This window comes from Asparagus officinalis, chromosome 3, assembly GCF_001876935.1.
Source record: "Asparagus officinalis chromosome 3, Aspof.V1, whole genome shotgun sequence".
NCBI classification, from domain to species: Eukaryota; Viridiplantae; Streptophyta; class Magnoliopsida; order Asparagales; family Asparagaceae; genus Asparagus; species Asparagus officinalis.
The window spans coordinates 107,938,162-107,944,123 of NC_033796.1; positions in this window are offsets into that span (position 1 = coordinate 107,938,162).

Here is a 5,962-nt window from a genome sequence, read left to right on the forward strand (position 1 = left end):
TATTGGGAGGAAAAGAGAGAGGAGACGGATAAGAGGAGTAAATGGGTTGGGTGTTCCCTTGTTTTCGGGTTGGGCTTCGGCCCAATACGACGTAGATGGATAAGATCAGCTGTTCTGCCTCTGGCGACAGACAGCAAAACGCGTGCGCGAGAAAGGCAAGAGACGGATGGAAGAAACTAATAGGATATAGTTACGTTTGCGAAGTATCCGAATCCGTATCTGAAATATCTGGGTATACGTAGATCATGTAGCCACGGTTATTTTAATCCTTGGATTAATAAATTTAAGATTAATTTTGATTACCAAGAGATCCGATTTTAGCTTCTTAAACAGAACAAACATGTTAATGAACTCTCTTATATCATGCATATGAAGTATTTTTTTAATATTATTTTGTTTTTCCAATTGCATTTTGTATCCGCGTGTATATCCATCTGATTTTTAGCGAATATGAACATGAGCTTTCATTATCAAGACGTACTCGTATCCGTAATTGATAAGCGGATATGGTTATGACGAAGTATCATATCAAAGCCAGTAATTTATCTTTTTAAAAAGCACCAATGAGAATGTTAAGTGCTTCTAAAATAGTTGACAAACAGTAACTATTACATAAGGTATATCTTAAATTGCAATTTGTAAGATGGTCTAATTAATATATGTCGACTCAACAACACGTCAGCCGCCATCGTGCTCAGTAAAATTTGACTTCATGGTGGGGTCACTGCGACGATAAGGAAAACATTTTGTTCGGCTGTACGGTGTATGGAGCATTGCAGCCGAAAAGGTTGGAAGGACAGCCGTTTTATTGAGGCGCCTAGTGGGTCAGAGGAGGTGTGGGGGGACTGTGACCTGCTTCCGCGTCTGGACACGTCTGTTTCGTCTGTACGTGTAACGGCCCGGCCCACTTTAATCGATACGGATATCCGTTTGTTGAATAAAAAGTGAATAGAAAAGGTCAATGTACTGAGGTCACGTGCCCTGCGGGCCGCTGTGTCTGGAATATTGCAGGATCAGAAGGGAATTATTTGCGTTGTCCATGTGGCTACATGCAAGTGCCCCCAGCTTCCTTACAAGTATTTCGTCCCTTTAAGACTTTTTCAACGCTCCCAGGACCCCCAAAAACAATGTCATAATTCCCTAAGCCCCCAAAACACAAAACCCAAGAGTTTAAAACATGTAAAGACCATAATATCATTTCTCTCTCTCTCTCTCTCTTCATGATATCACTGTGATTATTTGAAATGGATTTTTTTTTTTTTTTGGGGGGGGGGGGGGCTTCTAGGTTGTTCCTTCACAAATTTCCAACAGCGTCGAATCGGGCTGGTGAAACTTAACCGTGCCGTTCGGTAAATCAGGCGGCGAGAAAAACTTGATTTTGAAGACGGTGATGACGAGTTGCGCGCCAACCCCCTTATGTTTACATATTGTTGTAAATTTCTTTAAAAATCGATGACTTGAGATTAAAGTAGAGTATGTAAATTTATATATTGTTGTTATTTCATTGTAATAAGTTTGTTGTTCAGCTTATGAGTTGGTGGTGAAGGAATGTTACGTGTTGGTTTTAAAGGTTGCGAGTTGGTTGTGGAGTTTACGAGTTAGTCGCCAAGGGAACGTGTTGGTTGTGAAAGTTACAAGTTTGTTATAAAAAGATTGCAAGTTGGATGTGAAAGGTTACGAGTTGATTGTGAGGTTACGCGTTGGTTGTCAAGGTTACGTGTTGGTTGTCAAGGATACACATTGGTTGTGAACGTTACGCATTGGTTGTAAAGGTTACGAGTTAGTTGTGAAGGTTATGGGTTTGTTGTGAATGTTTCGAGTTGTGAAGGTTACGAGTTGGTTGTGAACCTCGGGAATGAGTTGATTGTGATTGTTATTAACTAACACTCACAACCAACTCGTATCCTTGACAACTATTGCGTAGCCTTCACAACCAACGCGTAACCTTCACAATCAACTCGTAACCTTGACAACCAATGCGTAACCTTCACAACCAACGCGTAACCTTCACAATCAACTCGTAACCTTGACAACAAACGCGTAACCTTCACAACCAACGCTTAATCTTGACAACTAACGCGTAACCTTCACAACTAACGCGTAACTTTTACACCAAACTCGTAACCTTTTCATAACTAACTCGTAACATTCACAACCATCACGTATTCTTGCTAACTAACTCGTAAACTTCACAACCAACTTGTAACCTTCAAAACCAACACATAACCTTCCTTCATAACTAACTCATAACCGTCAAAACCAACTCATAACCTTCACAAGCAACTCGTAACCGTCACAACCAACTTATAACCTTCATAATCGACGCGTAACCTTCGCAATCGACGCGTAACCTTCACAACCAACTCGTAACCTTAACAACCAATGCGAAACCTTCACAACCAACTCGTAACATTCACACCCAACTAGTAACCTGTTCACAAGCAACTCGTAACCTTCACAACCAACACGTACCATTGGTAACTAACTCGTAAACTTCATAACGAACTCGTAACATTCAAAACCAACACGTAACCTTCACAATCAACTTCACCACCAAGTCATAAGCTTAACAACAAACTTATTATAGTGAAATAACAACAATATATAAATTTACATACTCTATTTTAATCTCAAGTCATCGATTTAAAAAAAATTACAACAATATGTAAACTTAAGGGGGTTGGCGACGCAACTCGTCATCACCGTCTTCCAGTTCGTAATTTTCTTCGCCGCCGATGATGAACCGCTGGGAAAACTTTGATCACCCAAAGATGTCGACGCCGTGGAAAAAATTTAGGAGGGGGGAACTAGAATCCCCCTACCCCAACCCCCCCCCCAAAATAAAAAAAACCAATTTTAAATCATCACAATAATATCATGAAGAGAGAGAGAGAGAGAGAGAGAGAGAGAGAGAGAGAGAGAGAGAGAGAGAGTATTATGATCTTTACATGTTTTAAACTCTTGGGTTTTGTGTTTTGAGGGCTCAAGGAATTATGGTTTTATTTTTGGGGGTTTTGGGAGCGTTGAAAAAGTCTTGGCGGCGAGCGGAATACTTGTAAGGAAGTTAAGGGCTAAAAGCAATTTTCCAAAAAAAAAAAATACCATACAGGACCTCAAGTTTAGTGAAAACATTGCCCACGGTATATTTGGGAGTTTACGAGGAGAAAGAAAGAAAACATAGACAGAAAAAAGGAAGGCAGAGGAGAAGTGGGGGAAATATATAATATGTGTTTGAAAGTTAAGTAAAAAAATGGTGGTGAACTTAAATTAACTTGTTTGGAAAGTATAGTTAAGGAAAGGAAAGTGATTGAATCTTAACAATTGAACAATTGATATTATGATTAATGGTCAAAATGTTTCTATCATTGAAAAATTTCAGCTCCGTTCTCGTTCCATTCCTTACCAAACTAAAGTCTCTCCGCAATTAACTCTAGAAATTCCTCACTATCAATTTTGTATCAGTGCAAACAATGTCGCTTTCAATGCAAAACAGTTAAAATCAGTTCAAATAATTGAAATATCAGTCCAAAAGAAAACACTGTATTACTGCTAAAAAGGCAAGATCTTTTCACCGCCAAATTTAAAAATGGATGTGGGACTTGGGAGCATGCCGTTCCTGCTACAAAAGCTTTCATGTGGATTGCGTTAATTATATTTTTAAGCTTTTAATTTTGGGTTCAATAATGTTGTCAGCAAGCTAATAATACAAGAAGCTAATTACCATTCCATTAAACGAAAAGCTATAGACGTAGATCACGTCATTTCATGTGGATTCCAGTTCGCAATTTTCTTCGCCGCCGATGATGAACGCCGGGAAAGCTTCGTCGCCGATGTCGATGCCGTTGGAAAATTTTGGAGGGAATTAGAACCCCCCCCCCACCCCCCCACAAAAAAAAACCAATTTCAAATCATCACAGTAATATCATGAAGAGAGAGAGAGAGAGAGAGAGAGAGAGAGAGAGAGAGAGAGAAAGAGAGAGAGTATTATGATCTTCACATGTTTTAAACTCTTGGATTTTGTGTTTTGAGGGCTCAGGGAATTATGGTTTTATTTTTGGGGGTTTTGGGAGCGTTGAAAAAGTCTTGGCGGCGGGCGGAATGCTTGTAAGGAAGTTGGGGGCTAAAAGCAATTTTCCAAAAAAAAATTACCATACAAGACCTCAAGTTTAGTGAAAACATTGTCCACGGTATATTTGGGAGTTTACGAGGAGAAAGAAAGAAAACATAGACAGAAAAAGGGAAGGCAGAAGAGAAGTGGGGGAAATATATAATATGTGTTTGAAAGTTTAGTTAAAAAAAATGGTGGTGAACTTAAATTAATTTGTTTGGAAAGTTTAGTTAAGGAAAGGAAAGTGATTGAATCTTAACAATTGAACAATTTTCATTATGATTAATGGTCAAAATGTTTCTATCATTGAGAAATTTCAGCTCCGTTCTCGTTCCATTCCTTACCAAACGAAAGTCTCTCCGCAATTAACTCTAGAAATTCCTCACTATCAATTTTGTATCAGTGCAAACAATGTCGCTTTCAATGCAAAACAGTTAAAATCAGTTCAAATAATTGAAATATCAGTCCAAAAGAAAACACTGTATTACTGCTAAAAAGGCAAGATCTTTTCACCGCCAAATTTAAAAATGGATGTGGGACTTGGGAGCATGCCGTTCCTGCTACAAAAGCTTTCATGTGGATTGCGTTAATTATATTTTTAAGCTTTTAATTTTGGGTTCAATAATGTTGTCAGCAAGCTAATAATACAAGAAGCTAATTACCATTCCATTAAACGAAAAGCTATAGACGTAGATCACGTCATTTCATGTGGATTCCAGTTCGCAATTTTCTTCGCCGCCGATGATGAACGCCGGGAAAGCTTCGTCGCCGATGTCGATGCCGTTGGAAAATTTTGGAGGGAACTAGAATCCCCCCCCCCCCCCCCCCAAAAAAAAACCAATTTCAAATCATCACAGTAATATCATGAAGAGAGAGAGAGAGAGAGAGAGAGAGAGAGAGAGAGAGAGAGAGAGAGAGTATTATGATCTTCACATGTTTTAAACTCTTGGGTTTTGTGTTTTGATGGCTCAGGGAATTATGGTTTTATTTTTGGGGGTTTTGGGAGCGTTGAAAAAGTCTTGACGGCGGGCGGAATGCTTGTAAGGAAGTTGGGGGCTAAAAGCAATTTTCCAAAAAAAATTTACCATACAAGACCTCAAGTTTAGTGAAAACATTGCCCACGATATATTTGGGAGTTTACGAGGAGAAAGAAAGAAAAATAGACAGAAAAAAGGAAGGCAGAAGAGAAGTGGGGGAAATATATAATATGTGTTTGAAAGTTTAGTTAAAAAAAATGGTGGTGAACTTAAATTAATTTGTTTGGAAAGTTTAGTTAAGGAAAGGAAAGTGATTGAATCTTAACAATTGAACAATTGACATTATGATTAATGATCAAAATGTTTCTATCATTGAGAAATTTTAGCTCCGTTCTCGTTCCATTCCTTACCAAACGAAAGTCTCTCCGCAATTAACTCTAGAAATTCCTCACTATCAATTTTGTATCAGTGCAAACAATGTCGCTTTCAATGCAAAACAGTTAAAATCAGTTCAAATAATTGAAATATCAGTCCAAAAGAAAACACTGTATTACTGCTAAAAAGGCAAGATCTTTTCACCGCCAAATTTAAAAATGGATGTGGGACTTGGGAGCATGCCGTTCCTGCTACAAAAGCTTTCATGTGGATTGCGTTAATTATATTTTTAAGCTTTTAATTTTGGGTTCAATAATGTTGTCAGCAAGCTAATAATACAAGAAGCTAATTACCATTCCATTAAACGAAAAGCTATAGACGTAGATCACGTCATTTCATGTGGATTCCAGTTCGCAATTTTCTTCGCCGCCGATGATGAACGCCGGGAAAGCTTCGTCGCCGATGTCGATGCCGTTGGAAAAATTTGGAGGGAACTAGAATC